This window comes from Pocillopora verrucosa, chromosome 5 (assembly GCF_036669915.1).
Source record: "Pocillopora verrucosa isolate sample1 chromosome 5, ASM3666991v2, whole genome shotgun sequence".
Classification (NCBI taxonomy): domain Eukaryota; kingdom Metazoa; phylum Cnidaria; class Anthozoa; order Scleractinia; family Pocilloporidae; genus Pocillopora; species Pocillopora verrucosa.
Genome location: NC_089316.1, coordinates 18,990,954 through 19,013,627, shown reverse-complemented (window position 1 = coordinate 19,013,627; position 22,674 = coordinate 18,990,954). Strand labels below are relative to the sequence as shown.

General features: G+C 37.3%; 2 pseudogenes; both read left to right on the top strand.

The window, feature by feature from the left end:
- Positions 1–22,674, top strand: part of LOC131784653 (tetratricopeptide repeat protein 28-like) — an 84,945-nt pseudogene that overhangs the window by 9,826 nt on the left and 52,445 nt on the right.
- The window catches only part of LOC131768810 (uromodulin-like), a 233,972-nt pseudogene continuing 221,142 nt past the window's right edge, over positions 9,845–22,674 (top strand).

Sequence of the window (22,674 nt, the reverse complement as noted above, 5' to 3'; positions counted from 1 at the left end):
AATTGAAGCATTCGGAGAGCGCTGGGGGAAGCTAAAGTAAATGTCTCTCCGTTACAAAATCCTTATGGCGAAAGAGATTTCCCCAGTCGATTGAAGCAGCTACAAGAACTAAGATTGAAAATCTTTAAAGACCCAAAGCACGCCTTAAGGGGCTGCTGCAAACAGAGGAAAATTATACACAGTTTTTAAAGTAAAAGAGCTTGTACAAACAAACAATATTGAAAAATTAAATCTCGAAGTCATGCCGAAAAAAAAAACCATGGTTATGAACGCCTGAGTCCATTTCAAGATAAAAAACAAACTAGGGTGGAGTTATCTACTGTTCAGAAAAGATGTTATGACGAAGGTTAACACCCTGGCACAGACGGAGGGGTGGGTTTTGGGAGGAAGACTCTCGCTCTATGAGTAAATGTAAAGACCCTCAGGAGACATGTCTACCATCTTTCACTTCACCTAAGCTTTCCTCTAAAACAAATTCTCTGGCTGCAGGTTTTTGGGTACACCTCGGCTGCCAAAGCCTTCATTTCTCGCTTACAAACGTGCATGGGTTATAAACCTGGTAAACTAGCTCAATACCGGTGACAAGGGTATGCAAATCTACCGCTGCAGTAGTTAGGGACCAACATTGCGGGTTATCAAGGGCGACATGAACAAAAGTTTTTTTTTTTTCCTAAAATACGAAACACGCTGGCAACATTCAAAATTCCTTCCACACATGCGGCTCTACTTACGGCGGCTACTGGTAACATTTTCGTTCACCAAGTGCGTATTCTTCTCAGGGAGTGAATTATTTACCCCGACGAATCTGGAGTTATTCTACGAGATAAAATCTTAGTTGCAAGACTATTAATGGGCTATGATTAGGAATAAGAAGGTAAAGTAGGCGTGTGATAAAAATCTGTAAATAGCCCCTTCATAAAACCCAATATAATGGAGCTGTTTTAACAGCGATTCTCGGTCGGAGCTTGGCAGGAAGTGTTTTGTTACTATTCTTTCGGGATATTGACGAGAGATGTAGCGTAAAGCCAAAACAAATAAGGCGAGCTCGCGATGTATTAATCACACGTCTTATCAATGAAAATAACTAAGCCCCAGCGGAATGTTTAGAATTAGCGGACGTGCACAGGCTGTAGTAGCTAGAAAAAACACTTGATTGATTTCAGCATTGTATATCATTATTCTTGTATCTGCTTTTTCTGGCAAATTTAAACAATGATACAAATGATTTGGAATGTACTTTGATTCTGTTTAATATGTATTGAATACAGGAACCTACTTAGTTTTATATTTGGCATGAATATTTCGGATTTTCGATTCATCTGCCTCACGATTATTCAGAGTATTTAGGCCAGCCTTAACGTAGTCCGTATAAACGAGGTTCGGACGTTTAGCACAAAATTTTCACTTTTGTTGGCTGGTCAGGTGCATCTAATATATTAAAGATTCATACGGTCGACGTAAACTATCTATCCTTTTTTTTTTGCCCTTTTTTTTTTTTTTTTTTTTTTTTTTTTTTTATGAAGAAATCTTTTTAAACAGTTTTCAAAACAAGGAATAATCTTAGTACTTAAGACAAGACTTTACTCATCTTATAAGCACCCAAAGACTTTAAACTACTCGCTAATGAACCAAGAAAATGAAACAAATGTTAGGCATAGAGGCTCGTGGAAACGGGAATTTTATTCCCCCCCCAGAAAAAAAATCACTCGAGATGATTCTGTATTCACTGCGCAAACACCTCAACCATCATACAAGGAAAATTATCAATGGTGACGGGGATAAAAACGAAAACGAACCTTGCGTGGACTGGGTATTCAGTGTCTGCTGTGACCACGGTGTTTCAAGTCGAATTCGCTTGGAAAAATCTGCAAGCACAAAATAAAATTCAAACATCACATGTCACGTGTAATGGACTACAACAAAACAATTGGCAGATTTGTCTAATCATCCTAAGTAATCCAATTTTTTATCTTGAAGGAGTTAGTCAGTACCATCACCCAGAATCACCCTCCTCCCCCTCTACACGCGACTCCCTTAAATTAACTGCATGAAGCCACGGAAAGTGAGAGCGGATTCATTACGGAGTCAGTCGGTGACGATTTCATGGTATAACTTTTCGTTGAGTTGCTGAGTAATGGTTACAGTTTGAGATATCTGGAAAGTGGTTTCCCGGCGGTGAGGAAGATGCACGCCTTTAGAGCAGTTTTACTTCCCTTTTTTTTCAGATTGTGGGCCGCATAAATGCTAGAATGAATACCCTTCATTTATCGTTGAGTTAATACGTGTGCTATCCTTGGTCAAAACAGCGCACCAATGCACTAACTTATCCCGGACCAAATTAAAAAGTTTGGGGAATTGATATCTCCCACCCTCCATTTGAATCCAGCGATGCAAAAAAAAAATCTCCAGTTACCTCCTTTTATTGGTCTGTATCGTAAACTTAACGGAAATTTGTTTTTTCGCACGGTCCTTATGACCCACCCAAGCGCGAGAGCAAGGATGAAAAGACAATTTATTATTTCAAGTTCAAATAGAGGGGAAGATTTTAATTCAAACAACTTTTAACTTGAGTAGGCCGCAATATTTGAATACGGCCATCTTAAACTAAATCGGAGTCAAAAGCGCAACATACTAAATGAGATGTATAACACTGAGTATTATACCATGAAAAGACGTACAACGTGTCCTCGTCCAATACTGTAGGTATATTAAGTTATTTTATATCATCGCGATACACCTCAAACAGCCTTTTTTCTCGCGATTTAAACCCCAAAAGCTGACATGTGACTGTCGTAAATTCATTTCGATTAGGACGATTCGCACACCTATTTAAAAAAATTAATAAATAAAAAACAGGCAAGGAAAAAGACTTAAAGTAGGATTATTTCAAACCTTGTCACGGTTTGTTCCTGATCTATTACTCCAGCTGCTTCATCAGAAGAGAAGGGACAAGCTTGTAGCTTTTGACGAATGGATCCATTTTTCTTTTCCCTTGCGTTGCGATCGCGCAAGACAGTGTGCCAAACGCTCCCATAATCAAACGCTTGTATTGTAGTCATCGGTGATTGCAGTATTAGTAGTTTATCTGACACCAAACCTTTTTACTCCATTCAGCCGTCCCACTAGTGCGCATAAATAAGCTCAGAAAAATAAAGAACTTGCCGGTTAATGTGGGGCGCGTCAGGTATTATATGCGATCTTCTCTCCTACGGGGGCACCACAAAACTGCTGAGGCAGGATACAAAAAATGCGGAAGTTTTGACGAGTTCGAGAATCTCAGAATGTGAACAATGGAGTGAAGTTCTATAAAATCTTGCCTAATAAAAAGCTCGACGACTATTCATCGCCCAGGAAGTCATAACAAATGGAGATATTTATCCTCTCGATATCAGTATAATTTCAAGTCAGCGGCGACGATAAGAAAGAAAATGATAATTCAATTTACGGAATATCATCTCCAAAGGTTTTGTGACGATTATATGTCAACTTGGGTAAGAGATAACATTATTTAAAGGCAGAAAACAGAAATTGATAGCTCTTTAGTGACAAACCCCTTTCATGCTGTTTTTAACAGATTTACAGCATGTTTTTGGTGATGAAACCCTTTCAGCAATTAAGGACATGTATCTATTGGTGTGACGTAACCTGAAGTACCTATAGTTATTGTAACCATCGACAGTCACACCTTCACCTTTTTTAGGACTTAGAAGATATTGAAAAGGTCTATCACCCTCAGACCTTTTAGGATGGACCCTAGAGCTATTCCGTGATGTATTGCCCTCAAATATACAGCATAAACACACTCATTGCCATTTGCCATGGCCCTTTGCGTGACGCTGCGGTACCTTCTTCGGCATTTAAAATAAGCTGCGTTGCGCGAATTGGTTTTCAAAAGTACTGATATGTGCCTTACCTGCGGTTTTTCCACTTTCTCACGTATTAAAACCTAGTCCCATCCGTGGACAAAATCAATCCAAGGTTTTCTCTTCGTTAGTTTTCTGTCATTCAGCTCCGCATATTTTACCAGTTATGGGACATAATTGTAGCTCTGACATGATACTTCGTTGTTACAAAAAACACCAGACATTTCGTTAACGGGTCTTGCCACCCTTTTTGTTTTATAGGTGTGACCCTTGAGGGCCTTTCCACTCACAGGATTTGCTCAGGGTCTGGTGTTACACTGGGGGGAACCAAACAGCCATGAGGAGAGGGATCAAGTGATTGAAAAATAAAAGAAAAAGAAAATAACAGAGTGCTGGGAAAACATCTGCCTTGAATTTTTGAATTGCTGCAATGATTAAAGGAAAATCCGTTAGGGTTTCAGGACATTGATAAGGACTCTAGGACAATGCTTTGTTTCTCACATAGCCTAAAAGCTGCGGTTTGGAATTCTTCCTAAATTGAATTTTAGTTAACGAGGGCAAAATTATTCGCTGGAAAAAAAACTCGCAAATCTTTCCAATATACTCGTCAATCATCTCCAGTTGCATTGATTAGTGCACAATATCCACTGCTTATGGACATTCTGATTGACTCAAGGTGATTTTTGATTACAAAGTCAGTACTATGAAAAAATTTGTCTTTTGGATCAAATAAATGCAGTTTATGAAAATTATCAGTAAACTGCCATGTTGTCGGCATTGATAACTGGGGCGCCCAACCCATTTGCTGACCACTAAAACTTCTAAGTGGGAGACACCGAATATTTGTGAGGTTTTTTAGGAGGCATACACGAGGGGGGAAAAAAAAGGGGGGGCATTGTACTAAATTCAGAAACACCTTTTTTATGAGTTCCCAGAGTAGGGGGTTATTATCTAAACCGTGCAATCCGGAAAATTCGATACACGTGATGATTAATTTTCTGTATAACTATTGTTTTTCTTTGGAAAAAACTAAACTGCTTTTGGGGATGTTAATGAAACTTTCTTGTGGGAAGACTGGGGTTATGTATGCTTCCTTGGAAATACTGCCACAGTGGAACTCCGCTGTTTTTCCAAAAACTTTTCTCTTACAAAGGAAAAGGAGTTACTCTCTGATTGTTTTAAATGCCTTTACTCTAAACTGCAAGAAAAAAACAAATGCACGTTCTCTATTTTTCCTGACAATGCACTGTTTAACTTTATTCCATTTAAGGAACCTTAACGGTAAATATCTACGGACAAATTATATTTTTATTATAATACGTAAAAACTACTTCAGAATGCCTCTGCATTACAATTTAGGTAGAATAGAGCGCTTTGCCAAATGAATTTCTTTTTTACTTTCCAATGAGGTCGGTGGCGCCAATAAAACAGGTTTTGATTATTTGGAAAAATCACCCCCCCAGTGTTTTATAAAATAGTTTTTCTTTCTTCTTTCTCCTGAATTGTTTTTTTATAAAAAATAACCCATTTCGAGGACCCCGGATATTCTAACCGAAAATATTCCTACACTTTACGAAGCATCTAGAAATATTTTCATGTGCAAAAAACCACATCCAACTAACCTTGAATTATTTTACTTAAACTGTCTGCCCCTACTGAATTTTTGTAACTAAGTCTGATTTACGTTTTTGCCTTTCTCTTTGACGCGATATCTAAAACAAGGCTTTTTCAACATGACTAATTGTTTCCACAACCCAAGGGATGTTTGCAATTATTCAATTAAAAAAGAATCTTGATGGAGTGGTTTCTTATACCCCACCGCGCAAGGATACAGGCCAAAAATAAAGTTCTTTCCTTGTTCACGAAAGATGGAAAAAAAATTCAATAAGAGGCGATCCTTTTGTCTCCCCAAAAAAAATTGTCAGAGCTAAATAATTGTTTACTGATATCAAGAAAAGGCAATGCCCTTCAGGAATAAACATTGAACCAAAGAAATGATGCCAATAAAACGACGTCAAAAATATGCCTATAATTTGGCGTTCCAATGTTTGCAAGATGAATACCCTTTCCCATCCTAATGTTATGCAGTATCGAAAAAAAAAGAAAAAAAAAAAAAAAAAAAAAAAAAAAAAAAAAAAAAAAAAATAAAAAAAAAGAAAAAAAAAAAAAAAAAAAAAAAAAAAAAAAAAAACAAAAAAAAAAAAACGTGTTGCTGAACCCAATTCATCTAAAAATATGATACCAAAAACTATTAATAAAATTAACTGTTATGAATTCATGGATGAAGTCAAAAAATTAAAAAAGCGTATACTCGATTCTCGCGAAAAAAGTAGAAGAGGAAATTTTAGCATGCAACACTTCGACATGTAAATCAAAAAACAAAAGAAAAAAAACAATTGCTTAGAGTCGGAAAAAAGCCTCTAGGCCTGCTCTAGAATTTAAACTGAAATAAGCGTATTTCATGAAAGCTTCGTTATTTATTCATTTATACCCTCCCGAGAAATCTCTCAAGAGGGACTGCTTACATCGACAATTACCATCAAATGTTATGAAATTGCAACTGCTTAATTGTGAAAAGTAAAGTTGTTGTTGTAACTTAAATGCTCCGGAATAGCTGGGAAACAATATGCTGACTTGCAAAGTAAAATAGTGTTTTAGCCTAAACTAGATTTGCACCATTCGGGAGGTAAAACCTTACGTATATTCAAGTTACGTTTTTATCTCAGAAAAGCGAAATCTTTTGCCAGCCATTGGTCATGACATGTTTGTGTGTGAGAAGATTTAGTCAGGACAAGGACATATTAGCGATAAAAATAACCGGGCGCTCTTCAGAGATTCCTATTTTTTCAGCCCATCCCCCGCCTTTTCATCTGGGCTTCTGTGATAATCATCCCCGTCAAAAATGGGACCTTAAAAAAAAATTATTAAATGAATCCACGCTTCTAGAAAGCTCTCGAGTTGAATGTAAGTCTTTCCTCTATATCCTCTTTAGAATTCACCCGTGCTCAAGGCAGCTTGTTGCGCATGCTAAAAGTGGCTCTTGCACCGACCAACGTGCGTTCACAACGCGACCCGAATTTTCTCGGCTTATGAGTACCAAATTTATTGCGTGATGCGGCTATGCGGTGAGCGCGCGCTTCGAGCTCTTGTGGTAAGACGATAAAAGTCAATTTCATGTAACAACATTATGAAGAACCTTTATTTTTTAATTAGAAATGGAAACAGTACATATCTGCTCTCCTATCTCAGCAGTCACTAATGACCAAAGGACCTGTATTGTTTATCGCCCGTGGATCGGAGAATTTAGGAGGAAAGCGATAAATAATGACCACCCCTAATAAACCAAGAAACTAAGGAAATTAAAAACAAGTGTTTTTCTAATTCATAGAGTTGCTGTGACAATAAACAACACGATCCTTTGCGAGCGGTAGAAGAAAACATTTTTATGCATCTGCATGTACTGTCCAAACACTTCGATACTCACAAGATTATGAAAAAAGCGAAATGTGTGTTACTTGGAATTGGAGTTATGATCTAGATACCCCAATGGGAATTATGATTTATCAACCATATATGGCGAAGCTGAGTGAAAATGAAGTCTCGCTGAGCTGCTAAGATACATCTCCAAGTGGCGGTAAATATCGTCCAAAACTCGCGATAATTGCCAGTATTGTTATTTTTCACAGTACCTAGCCTTGAGGTTTTGAGGCATTCAAGCCATTTTGTTTTTGTTTAATTGTGTGAAATTTTTTTCCATGCCGTATCAATAATTTTAAGAATTCTTTCTTACAGATTGGCGAATTTTTAAAATGAAAATTGTTCGAAGAGATTGTTCTCCTTCTGATCACGCATTTATGAATAAGATTGCACGTGAAGTTTCTATATTTTATCTATACTATGGACTGAATAAATCTTGTATATTGTAGTAAGAGAGTAATATTATTGCAGTCGCAGCGGTCTGGCCAAAAAAAGTCGATTTTAGCTTATAACGACACACAAGAAAGAGGACAATTAGAGAACAACAAAAACTCTTTTTGAGACAGGTGTCTTAAACCCTATTTTATGAGAAAAAAATAAAGGAAAGCTTTTGCGAAGGGAAGTCGAGAGGACTGCTATGGTCGACAGCGGCACTGACCAACAGAATTTGCCTCAGTAAAGCCATGTTTTCTAAAAATTTGCTCTAAAATCTCCGAGAAAATTTGATAGGAATATCACAAAGTTAGCAATTTGAAATCTTTGAAAAAAAGATTTGTGGGCTTTTTTGTGCGCTCGCATTTTTACGTTTTAATATAATAATAATAATAATAATAATAATAATAATAATAATTATAATAACAATACTTCATTTATATCTCGCCATTTCCAGCGATGTCCAATAGCGCTTTACAAAAATGTTGAAATGTTACAGATATCACAAGTATTGTTCATAAGAATATTTAAAAATTACGTTCTACCTGAACGGCTAAAATATAAAGCAACCAATTCATAAAAACTTAAAATTTTGAAATATCAAAAGGCTAATATATATAAAAACGACTAAAAAATATAAAGGACTAATTTAAAAACGCTTTCCTAAAAAGATAAGTCTTTAGTCTTTTCTTGAAATCAGACTGTCACAAGATCTTATCCCTAGCGGCTTGTCATTCCACAACTCTAGTGTCGCTACTGAAAAAGGACGAAAGCCATATTTGCCCAGACTATATTCAACATCAAACAGGCGATGGCCATTAGCAGATCTTAAGTTGCGCCTAGGAATATGCCTTGTAACTAGGTCAGATAAATATGAAGGCGCTATGCCATTTAGACATTTAAAAGTCATCAAAAGAATTTTAAAAATTATGCGCTGTTCTACAGGAAGCCAATGCAGTTCCTGTAATACTGGTGATATATGTTCATGTTTGGGTGTAAGCGCAACCATTCTGGCGGCTGCATTTTGAACATGCTGAAGCCGCTTGATAGTTTTTTTCGGCATACAAAAGTGAATTACAGAAGTCCAGTCTTGAAGTAATGAAAGCGTGCAAAAGTATTTCTGCTGTATGGCGACTGATATATTTCCTTATACGGCTGATATTTTGAAGGTAGAAGAAGCCTGCCTTGCATACAGCTGTGACATGATGTTCCATTGACATGACTGTATCGTATAGAACACTAATATTTCTAGCTGTCGATGGCGGAGGTGGGCGATGGCTGGCATTTAAGACAACTGGTTCTGTATTGTCCCTGTTCATCTTACGCATGTTTACTATCATCCAAGCATCGATATCTCGCACACAGTCTTCTGTCGCTAATTTGGCCAGATCAGACGTGGATGATATGAAGGCGAGGTATAATTGCGTATCATCGGCATACAAATGGAAATTAGATTTATGGTGTCTCATTACATCACCCAAGGGTCAGGTATAGAGCAAGAATAAGATAGGTCCAATGACACTACCCTGGGGAACACCGTGATGCAGCTCACGACTGGATGACACTCCACCATTAACTTTCCCAGTCTGGTAACGATCAGATAAATGCGATCTTGAATGCACAGTTAACGCCAAAACGATGTGAAAGGCGATGTAAAAGAGTCTGGTGATCGACCGTATGGAAAGCCGCTAAAAGATCCAATAGGAGCAGTATCACGCAAGAATTATTGTCAATGGCTCGAAATTTAACAAACATTTTCTTTTCTTTTGATGCTGCCTATAATTACTGAAACGAATACAAGAAGGTTCCCTTAGAATAGCGAGTGAAAAATGGAACTAATTGCCTGAGGAGAAAACTAACAAAATTATCTTTTTCAATAAACATCATTTGTCTAGCAGCTTCTCTGTGACGTCCTGTTAGACATCTTCCAAATGTGATTGGCTAACATGTTTCTAAAAAGTTCAGCATTAAACTGGTGCTACATTGCGGTCAATAAACCGTTGTTAAGCTTCTCGATTTTCTCAACAGCTTCAAAACATCGAGAGGATCTCTTTAATCTGCTTTTTGAGGACATGGGAGTTTTTCTCCATTTGTTCTTGATCTCTGTGGCTCTCCCCCACGGAGAAGTTCTATCTTGCCCGGATTGTAGGTTTCAAATCTTGCTTTAGTTGTTAAGACAGTTTCATATTTCTCCTATCAAGGTCATCTAAAAAGATTTTTGCAAGAAAGATCTTGTAGTTAAGAGAAACCATGCACTCAGAAAAGATAAATTGATGTAATAATTATGATTAATTCCCTTATTTTACATTCTCTTGTGGAATAATAATCTTTATTTGGGTACATAATTATTCGCTGGCGTCATACTCAGTTGACATAATTTCTTTACTCAAGACAACTTTTGTGGAAAAAATTCCACCTTAAAGATATAATGCAGACAGGTGTTAAACATAGAACAAAACGTTTCTCTTCTAGCTGTTATAACTCGAAATTCGATACAAATTCTCCTCCCATAGCACTCCTTGTGTTTTGTATTGCGCGGTATTTAAAGCCTGATGAGCAAGTTTCTCATAGCCAATAAGAAAGGAAAGGAATTCTTGACCATTTAGTTACACAATCTAATTAAATTTATCGAACCTACTTCTAACTAGTTTAAAAAAAAAAAGTCAAAGGTAACCCGTTGTTTAACCACGTGCTTCACAAAACAGTTGACTGAAAATCTGGCTTTTGGAAGGCGAAGTATATTTCTTTCCGATCTCCAAAGGATCTTTTGGGGAAATGATTCAGCGCGATTAAATCAAATTTTAAAGTTGGATAAAATGCGCCGATTCGACGGTGCCGTCATTTAGTTGAAAGTGTACGTATACACACGCAAACTCAATTGCTTTGCATTTTACGTCCAATCTAAAGCTTATTTAACATAATATCATCTTACCTTCCATGTTGCTGTTTTAAAGAAGAGGGCTACAGTCCTGAAAGTGTTGCATCGTACACATAAAAGCAAAATAACTTGGCAAGATAGTCAAAGCCTCCTAATCGTGCTCTCACAGATCATAAATCGGGATGGAAAAGAAATAAAAATCTTGAGGGTTTTTAAACCACTCGGATAAGGTAGACGTATACGTATGTATGCTCGGCCACGCGTGCGTCGAGATATATACCATAATGGTTCATTAGGAGCTAGACAGGACTTGCAAACGTGTGCTTTGTCATCATAACTTCTGAGATAGGTGAGGAGGATTGTGATTTGAATTGATGTAAAAAAAAATTTGGAAGTTCATGATTGAAGCGTCTTACCTCTTATATTATTAAATACTAATTGTAGTTATGAAGTTTTCTGAGGACGAATTTTTCATCAGAGTTTGGGTTCATCAGTGTTACACTTCGCAACTTTTGGAAGTCAAACAATCCTTTACTAGTAATCTTCTCGGCACGACAAGCCTTAATTATCGATATGTACGTCCCACACACACACACACACAACATCTGAGACCCTTAGAGTTGATGACCTATTTCGCTTTTTTATATTATTCAAACAATTTGAATTTTTGATGAATGCCGCATACTGGCATTCCCATCCACTTTGTCCTTCGTGAGACAAGGTCTTGTCAACCACACCATAGCAAACATCAGTGTGATTGACAGGGACACGTCCGAGTATTGTTGCAACCTGGACCACAACTGCGCAAGTGTTAACTTTTCGTTTGGAGAAAATGGAGCAGAAGCACACAACTGTGAACTAAACAACTCAACGGGTAAAGAATATGATAAGGATCTCGTAAAAGCAGCGAACTATCTATACCACGGAACTTAGGTACCAGTTGTTAAAAGGCAATTGCACTACTCTCTCTTTTAGCAATTTATGAAAACTAAAGGGGTACCCTTTATATTCATGTCTCGAAAACACCTTTTATCCATTATTTGTTATTTTTACATAATTTTAGAAACGTTACGGATCTTTTGTAGATACGCACTTTCCAAAAACAAAAGTCCTTTGAGTACCTTGAGGACACCCAACTCTATTAAGAAAAGAAAGTAATTTTTCTAAGTCAATTAAGAACGTTGTTCACCGGCCTTGAGTAAACAACTAATCGCTGTTTTTCATCTAATAAAGAAAGCACAACTACGAAACACTTAACTTAAATATTTCTCGTGGGCAAGGATAAATGAAATGGTCATTTGCAGGCATTTTTGCAGAAGGGTTGTTGAATTGAATTGGGTTTGAGGCTTGAATATAATATACTAGGTTAAATAATCGAAATAATTAGATATATCTCATGACTCAAGAGTACGTACGACTACTGATATAACGATACAGTTGAGCCATGACCGTGGTTACCGAGTACTGTTCCTGACAATTTACTCTATAATAGCTTGTCTACAAACGCCCTCTCTCGATTTTCAGAGTGATAGGAGTAACTTTACACAGGCTACTTTTGAAATTGCTTTCTCCATCAAGTTGTGCTCAGGTTCCCGGCGAAATGTCGAGGAAAGTCGTTAAGATATTAAACAGTTAGTTGTGATATCCCATCCAGGGGAGTCACAGTTCTTGTTGTCGCCTCATGCTAAAATGCGGTATATTTAGCTCTCGATGTTATACAATGCGCCCAATACAGAATTTCTCTTTTGACAGTAGTGACGAGCTTTTTTTTTTTTTAAATTTTTAGAATTTTTGCGTTCAACCTCCATGCAAGACTATGGCACCTGCCAGTCGGGATTTACAAGAAAACGATATCGATGTTTATGTGCGTCTGGATTCACTGGCCACGATTGTCAAAAAGGTATCACTTAAAAACATGATTATAGAAAAGAATTTTGTTCTTGATTTTAACACAGTAGACTATTTCTTCAGAGGGTTCAAGATTTAGAATCGGTTGTTCTTATGACACATATTAATATGACCCATTGTTGGGGAAAACAAGGATGGAGGTGCAATTTCAATTTTCATGCTCTTTTTCTCAACCCGGGGTATTGTCTCTTGTTTAGGATGAACAGGAAGTAACTGAACCCACTTCCCTTAAGTGTTGCACCCATTTTCTATTTCAAAGACGCTCGTGCGTCTTTGAAGTTGCAGTCTCATCCCAACCAATCATAGGCATTTAGTGCCGCGGAAAATTGAGCGAAGAATTTTCCTCTCCGCAGCCCCTCACTCGACAATGCTGACAAAGTGCATAACGCATCACATAATTTTAAACGTTGATGAGTGTGTGGCGAGAATGCTAGTTGTACAAATACCGAGGGATCTTGCAACTGCTCTTGTAATCCTGGGTTCAACGGGGATGGTGTTAGTCTTGGATAAATATCTAGGAATTTATAGAATACCTAGTCATGCTTATATGCGTGATGACATGGAACGTTTTAGAACATTCTATTATGTCACGTAGTCATGATGTAATACTACCAAAATAGTTGTGTTGTAAGCTTCCGGAATATTCTAAAACACTTTTTAAATGCATATGTATATGAGGACTCATTCGTGTAGTAGTAGTAATAGTAGTTGCTGCTGCTGGGAGTTACCAAGCTACCAAGTTACTGTGGAAGCTTGTTCATTTCGAGAAACTTTGGAGACAACTTTGGTACAGACTATAGTGGCTTAAGTAAGGTGCCTTTAAGAACTGCTCCTCATTAAGAACATTACAAGTTGTTTAATGAAGTGGTTGAGTTTGTAGGATTGTAGTGTTCTTTCTTTCGGTTAGATTGTACAGTAACAATATACATTAATGTAAAGATATAATCCTGCAAAGCATGATCTTAAACAAAAAAATTACAAGTGCATTCTTTACTCACTAAAAGCGCCCCTGAGCCCCATGTATAATTCTAGTCGGTAGAAAAAAGATACGTATACTTTCGTTAAACAAACTCATCCTCTTCTCATTGTTATTCTTTATCGCCATACCTGAAAGAGAGTCCAGATTTGATTTCAGACATTGACGAGTGTTCTAAAAACAGCCATAACTGCAGCTACACAACAGCCACCTGCACCAATACCAGGGGATCATTCAAGTGCATTTGTAAACCTGGATTCAGTGGTGACGGACACAACTGCACAGGTACTGAATATTATTTAGAGCATGATATTTTGTTATATCACCGCAATAAACTTATGCAACTGGCCGAGATAGTGTCATTATATATACGATGGTCATATACTGAAGCCCTTTCTCCGCTTTTCCCCTTCAGCTTAGATTTTTCGTAATCATTGTCATGAGTACAGTGTGTTGATTCCAATTCAGACATCAATGAATCTGCCAATGATAACCACAACTGCAGCAGGGACAATGCCACTTGTTCAAACACCGCGGGGTCGTTCAACTGTTCTTGCAATCCTGGATTTATTGCTGATGGACACATCTGCCAAGGTAAAATCTTACACATCACATTTCACGCCACTTAGCCCCTATGACGTTTGTATAAGCACAGGCGTTTCAACATTGTGTCAACATCGTGCATCACGGATTTCTCAGCAGCTTATGGGGTTCATCTCAGACATCGGCGAAGGTGTTAAGAATACCTCTAACAGTAGCAACGAAAACGCTACTTGCAAAAATTCCGAGGGATCTTCAAAGAGTACATGTAAACTTGTATTCAGTGGGAGTGGACACAACTCTACAAATAACGAGTTCTCTCGTTGAAAGAACCCTAAATATCTTGCTCTCTGTGGTAGAAGTCCGTTTGATGATCCAGATAATAATTTATTCTTTTTAATCCATGAGTTAAAGAATTATGTTTGTTGAACTTGATCAGCAGGCGTTGTTGTCATTTCGAACAGTTTTTAAAAATTTATTATTATATATATATATATATTTTATTATTCTCTCCCTAAAATCATGGTGGCGCATATCATTGTGTTGATTTGATCTCAGACATAGATGAATTTGTTCATGATACCCACATCTGCAGAAGGGACAATGCCACTTATACAAATACAGAGGGATTGTTCAACTACTTTTGTAATCCTGGATTCAGCGGGGATGGACACAACTGTGCAGGTGTGAGAAAGTATGATTGCTCTTCCGTTTCAGCGGGTAAAATATACATGGCCTCCTAACCTTCTTGTCCACAAAAATTTTGATAGTCCTTTTTTTGTTTTTCTTCCAAGACACATTACTAGATAACCCTTATTATGACTTACATTTTTTTAATTATTTCTTTATTTTTTGGACTGATTAAGTTGTCTTTACTGCAATTGTTGCACTGTATGTTGAAGCCTCTTTTTTTACGAGCATTGGGTACGATCAGTTGATTTCATTGCAGACATCGATGAATGCGTTACAAGTACCCACAACTGCAGTATGGACAACTGCGACTTCTAAAAATACTAAGGGATCGTTCAATTGCACTTGTAGTCCTGGAAATTCAGATCTGCCGGCATAAAATACGACATACATCAGTATTACCTGAGATTCTAGACACTAGATTAACAGGCGCGACTGCTCATTATCATGATCATGGTACGTTCTGTCGACTTCATTTTAGACATCAGTGAATGTACTGGAGATACCCACAACTATAGCAGAAACAATTGTACATCCACAAATACCGAGGGATCGTTCAACTGCTCCTGTAAGCAGGGATTCACTGGAAATGGACACAAATGCGAAGGTAGAATTCTCGAAAAATTGTATTATCCAACAATCTATTCTATGTGGGAAACTTCTAAAAGCTGTGTCAACTTTCATCGGCTTGCTTCTTTGCTTGTTTCCACCGGCAGATTCATATACACTTATATTTTCGTCATAAGACCAGGTCAAATTTTTGGGTTTCTTACGGGAACCCTTGTTTTGTATACGCGGTAAGCTACGGGTAAACAAAAACCGTCTTTCAGAGAATGCATTCACAATTATTTTCAAAAATGAACATTGTATGGAATCTAACAACATGTGTTGTACAGTACGTGGGCTGCGATCAAAAAAATTTACCAGGCCTTCAATCACAGTACACACCTCTAAATTAAACGACTTTGTTTGAATTAAATCCTCAATACCCATATATTTGAGCCCAAAGTTTTAGTAAATAACTTACTAATCTCGTTGTCTCATGGTAAATATCTCATTTATCTCGTTTTCTCGGTTTTAAGGAGCCTCGTTCTTTTTTTCCTGCTCGAATTTCTGACTCTCTTCATGGTTGGGTCATAAATTAGAGTTATCTACATTTGTATGAAAAAAAGGATGTTACACTTAAAGTAGAAATTACTTGGAGACCGGTGGCTAGATAAATAATATCCTCTATTTGGCACGGAAGTATGCACAGATATTTTCCGCCAGCATTGTGTGTTCCAAGATTCTCACAATTTCTCTAGAGCGAATCTCCAGGAAAACTTTGAGCGAGGAACAGATATTGTCCAAGGACAGATACCAGTGCATATTGTCGTGCCAAATAGAAGCTATTGTGTTTATCATCCTTCAAGTATTTTACAACGCGCGTGAAAAGATGTTCACGAATGGCTTATTGTTTGCTGCCTGATTTCTTATACAACTTTATGAATAAAATGCATTGGCAGAAATATTGGACAAGATGGCTGCTGCGCTTGCGCATTTCGTCCATAATGGCGTCCAAATAATATAGGAAACTGAATGGAAATTTGTAAAATTTCTAAAATATAACAATCAGGAGCTCATGGTCCCGTCTGCTTTCGATCGAGACATATTAAGTACTGATTCTGCTATTCATTAAACCTCACAATGACTCGATAAATAAAAGCCACTTACTTGCCGAGCCAGTTCTTCTGTCATTGTTCATTGACCTAAGTCGCCATACAGTTCTTCAAAATCCGTCGTTCTCCATCCCAAACACTCGCCTATTACAGGAAAGTGCATCAATGAAGTCAACAGCTCTCGATCGAATTGACTACTACTGAGTTCGAAGCGTCAAAATATCCTGTAAAATTGTCATTTCCTCTCATCGAAAAAACTTCCCAACGCGCTAGAATATCCCTTATTTTCCATGATGAGTAAGTGACGAGACGCCATGTATGACTGAATACATGACTAATGAACAAAACTATGACTGAAATGGTTAAACACGAGCAACGCTGATCTTCGAATCATCGGCCATATTTGTTTATGTTCTTGCTGGGAAATAAATTAGTTCTCAGGTCCCTTTCGGAATAAAATATGCCAGGCTTGAAATGCAAATTCAGTAGTCTTGGCGCGAAAATGTAATAAAAGCAAATCAAAATTCTGACATCAAGTCATCGCTCTGCCTCGAAAAATCCCAAAGATTTACTTGCAGGTCTTCTTTTCTTTTTCTTTTCATCAAATAGAAGATCTGCGGTGCTCAAATTGTATAAGTCATGGTACGAAACACGCTTCCTGGCAGATCGAGCCGTGATCGCCGCCATATTGAATTCTCTTGATATTCTATTGTTCCAGAGTGTAATACGATGTACCGCTGATAATTGTTAGCGGGCTCGAAATGTCCATGATTTCTGGCGATGAATATTTACCTTTTTCTGTAACAACCCTAAAGCGTTCTCTCATCTTGAATTAATTTTTTAATAAAGACATAATAATGGACGCAAGGTATAAAAATGGGTGAATATCACTTGGGTAATATCCTTGGATGTTTCCAAGGTTTAGATGAGAAATATTTGGTCATGTGATAGTTTTAGACCAATCGCGCGCGAACAAAAATATTTGATTGATCATAATGGTGGATATTAACCGAGCTGCAATGCGGCGAAGTAAATCCACTGCCAGCCACCGACACTGCAGTGAATAGTTGTTCTAGTATACACTGAAACAGTGAGACGATGCAGCACAAAATATAATTTTAATTGATGTATTCCTGAAACAAGTACAACATTTTCGCACGCAAATCCCGCACAAATTGCTTGGAGGTGAATAGCAAAGGCTATTTGGAGTTTGAGTAGCCAAGCAGGGCGCATTTTCAACGCTATCCACTGTTTTAGTAGATACTTATGGGTGTTGTGAGAGGTATGTAGTTTCCTCAGTAATATAGCGCTAGTGGGACGGTGGGCATAGTCAAGTAGTGTCAAATATTGATGGAATCAGAAATGTTTCGTCGTGAAAAGTATAATTATTCAATCAGCCTAAATCCTTTTAAATAGCTAAAAACAAAATGGCAGATGACATGGGATGGAGTCCGAAAACTAAAGGCCAAGAAGATGCCCGGCAAGGAAAGGTAGAGTTTAGAAAAATCTAAATTTGAAGAATTCGGCAGCTTTGGTGGAAGCTAGAGTGATTGTCTCTGTTATAAAATCTTATGGCGAGGAGATTTCCAAAATGCGATTGACGCAACTACAAGAACTAAGATTAAAAGTCTTTTAAGACCTGAAGCACTCTTTAATGGCCGATGCAAAAAGAGGAAAATTATGCACAGCTTAAAGTAAAAGAGTTGCACAACAAACAATCTTTGACAAATTACTATCGAAGCAATTACGAAGAAGACAAAGGAAGTGAATTCCAATCAATTTCAAGATGAAAAAAAACCTAAGTTGTAATTTATTTACAGTTCAGAAAGACGCAATGACCGAAGTTAATGCTCCTGGAAAAGATGGAGGGGGTTGGGGAGGAGAATTATCGCTCCATGAGTAAACTGCAATGACCCTCAAGACACATTGTCAACCTTCTTATATAATTAGGCTTTCCTCTAACAAATTTCTCTGGCTGCAGGTTCTTGTGGGTACACAGCGGCTGCCAAAGCCTTTATTTTCTCCCTGTACAAGGTGCATGGTTACAAACCCGTTAAACTAGCTCAGTACTGGTATCAGGGATATGCAATCTACAGCTGCAGTAGTTATGGACCAACGTTTGGGATTTATCTAGGGCAACATGACATCTACCTGCAAAATAACGCTAGAAACATCCAAAAGTCCCTCACCATATGCGGTCAACTTACGCCGTCCCTAATGGTTTCACTGCGTTCGTCAAGTGCGTATTCTTGCTAGAGGAGATTAAAGTAGAATTATTTCAAACCTTGTCAATGTTTTGTTCCTGATATACGATCCAACTGCTTTCATCAGTGGAGAAACAAAGTTTGTAGCTTTTGACGAATGACCCATTTTTCTTCCCTTGCGTTGCAATTACACAGACAGTGTGCAGCGCTCCCATATCGACTTTCAGCTGTACAAATTTACAACTATTTTGTGATGCATCCCTTTCAGCAATTAAGACATAACTATTGTGTGACATTACCTGAAGATATAAAGGACCTATAGCTATTGCACATCAATCACCCTCACCTGTTAGGACCCTGAGCTATTCTGTGATGTATTACTTCAAACATACGGTATAACACGTTCAAAGCTATTTGCATGGTCTTAGGTATTTAAAATAATTGCGTGAGGTGAATTGGTTCAAGTACTGATATGTGCCTACCTCTGTTTTCCACTTTCCCAAGTAAAACCTAGTTTCATCGTGGACAAAATCGTCAGTTTACTTTTCGTTAGTTCCGTCATTCAGCTCACATATTTTACCAGTTGTGACGTAATTGTAGCCCTCACATGCGACTTCGTTGTTGCAAAACACCAGACATTCATACGGGTCTTGAACCCTTTTTGTTTTACAGGTGTGACCCTTGAGAACCTTTCCACCCACAGATTGCTCAGCTGGGTTACGCTGGGGACCAGCAGCCATTAGCAGAGGGATAAGTGATGAAAAGTAAAAGAAATACAGAGCTGGAAACATTTGCCTTGAATTGAGCAATACTGCAATAGTCAAGAAAATCAGTTTCAGGAATTGAGAAGGACTCTAGACAATTCTTTGAAAGTAATGATTTTGTTTCATAGAGCTGGAAAAAGAGATCTATTGCTGCACTATAGCTATATATTGCGTAGCTAAGGAACAAATATCCCTGAGCTTCTGTGGAATTTTTCCAAATTGAGATAACATGCAAGTATTGCTGAAAACTCGCAATCTTTGCAACAACCGTCAATTATCTCAACTGCCTGATAGTGCACAATACCCCAGCTACCGACATTCTGATGACTCAGATGATTCAGTGATTTTTGATTACAAGTCTGTACTATGAATAAATTTTTCCGTTCAGATTAATAAATGCGTTTACGAAATTCTCAGTAAATCGCCATGTGTCGGCATTTTAAATTATCGCCAGCCATTTTCGGCTTAAAACTTCTAAGTGGGAGACACTAAATGTTTGTGAGTTTTTTAGAGCATACCGGAGCGTTCTACAAAATTCAGAACACCTTCTTATGAGTTCCCAAAATAGAGGTTATTTAACCGCGCAGACCGGACTCGATACACGATGAATCATTTTCTGTATGTTGTGGTTTTTCTTCGGAAAAACTTAATTGCTTTTGGTGATTTGAATAAACTTTCGTGTGGAGGACTGAGTATGTGTTTCATTAGAAATACTTCACAGTGCAACTCCGCTGTTTTTCAAGCTTTTCTAAGACGAAAGATCACTCTCTGATCGTTAAATGCCTCTCATAAACGCAAGAACAAATGCACGTCTCTATTTTTCTGCAATGCATTGTTTAATTTTATCTCATTTCAAAACATTTACGGCTATCTATGAAATTTCTATTTTTATTATAATGCGTAAACTACTTCGAATGCCTCTGCATTACAAGTTAAATAAGAGCGCTATCAATGAATTTCTTTTCACTTTCAATGAGGTTGTTTGCGCCATAAACAGGTTTTAATTGTTTGAAATTAACCGGTGTTAAAATAGTTTCTTTCCTGTTTGTCCTGAAAGCTAAAATAACCCATTTCGATTACCCCACAATCTGAATTAAGCCAAAATATTACTACATTTCACATGCACCTAGAAATTTTAGTGCAAAAAGGGACATCCAACTAACCTTTAATTACTTCAGCTGTCTGCCCTTTTTATTTTGTAACTAAGTCTGATACGTTTTCCTTCTCTCTGACGATATCTTAACAGCTTTTCAACAGAATATTGTTTTCACACTCAAGGATGTCTACATTATTAATAAAAAGAATCTTGAGCGATTGGTTTCTATACCCCAACATGAAGATACAGCCAAAATAAATTTCGTTGCTGAGGAAATATGAAAAATTAAATAAAAGGCGATTTTTTTGTCGCACCGAAAGCTCAAAAATCAAAATATGCCTATAATTTCCGTCAAGTATGAATGAATACCCTTCTGTTCTATCCTATTAAGCAGTATCGAAAAAAACGTGAGCTGAACCTAAGCATTTAAATATACATAACAAAATACAATACATGAACTGTTATGAATCATTGCCCAAATTAAAAAAGCGTATCGATTCTCGCGAATAGTGACGAATTTAGCAGACAACCTTGACATGTAAATACATTGCTAGATCGAAAACCCTTGGTCTTTTTACGGTTCCAGTAGCTTTTGGAAAAACTAAGCCTGCTTTAGAATTTAAACTGAAATGAGAGTATCAAAAGCTTCGTTATTTATTCATTTATGCCTCCAAAGAGTCTCTCAAGAGGGACTCCCCACATTGACAATCAGCATCAAATATTTATGAAACTGCAACTGCTTAAAACTTAAACTTAAAACTTAAATAACACATGAAAAGTGACCGGCAAGGTAAGTTAGTCTTGTAGCCAGATTTAAATTTGAAGCACTCAAGAGGTATTTGAGTTACGTTTTTATGTGAGAAAATTGAAAACCTTTGAATTATCATCTCCATCAAAATGGGACCTTAAAGAAGTACAAACCCACCATTCTAAAATTTTCTTGAGTTGAGTGTAGATTTCTCCTTTTTCTCTCCCCTTGCTATTAAGAATTCACGCGCGCTCAAAGCAGCTCGTTGCGCATGTTAAAAATGGTTCTTGCACTCACCAACGTGCGTTGAAATCACAACCAAATTTTCTCGGCTTAAGAAGTTACCAAATTTATTGCATTATGGGGCTGTGCAGTGAAAATGGTTATATAAAGGGCCTCGTTGATTGCTACGCATGTAGTTTTAAATAAGTGCAAAGAAATCATTGTTAAAATAGGGTCTGCTTTGAGTTTGACTGATCAATGAGCCACGACTGCTATATTTCAAGTACGTGCCGATTGTCTAAGTTGTTTTTATACCTTCAGTCAAACCAAAACTATTTTCATTAAGAACCAGACGTGTGATATTCTGTCACCGAAAGCTTTATATACATTTATGAAAAATTGTAATGAAGCTAAGAATGCACAAGGCTCGGAACCGATGAGATGACAGGATATGCAGAATATCACCCGCTAAGGCACTGAGAAGAAAATAAAACCAAGCTATCTTGCGTTTAACTTAGTTTCTAGTTGAGATCGCTGCATGACTTCACTTCATTTTAACACTCTCAGAGAGAAAGGAGAGATTTCTTGAAAACTACTTATATAATGGTTACAAGCTTTCCTGAAAACGTAGTGACGAGATGTCTCCAGGGAACTACGTGCCATTAGTTCTTTTCAACAGAAAATATTTTAGCATTATTGAGATGTTTTAAACATTTGTAAATCAGTTACTAAACGTTCGACTGAGTTAAGAAATTGTAGCTTACTGTCAACAGCTACATCAATGCTAAGAACGAGCAGTGAAACTGATTCAGTGAAGAATTTACTGACCAATATCAAGCGTTCAGCTCTGCTTAAACTTCGAAATTGTCTCTGGCTGGATGGAATTCAGGGATAGTGGTCAAGTTTCATTCCTTAAACTTTGTGATGTCTTCAATGGCTAGCTTATCCAAAAACATGACTTTTAACTATTAAATCTGTCTTTTGATATGTTTTTCAACCATGAAAAAATTTTCAATTAATTGTCGTTTTATCCTCGCCAGTATTATGATATTTTTACATGGTGAGGTGAAATAATGAGCATCTATTTATTGAAAGATCATTTGGTTTTATCAACTGAGTTGATAAAACATAATTATCCTTTATCAGCGCTAAGGGCCAATGTTCGAAACGTTAGCTTTAGAAACTCTTTACTAAAGCCAATATCATCTCAGTTGATAA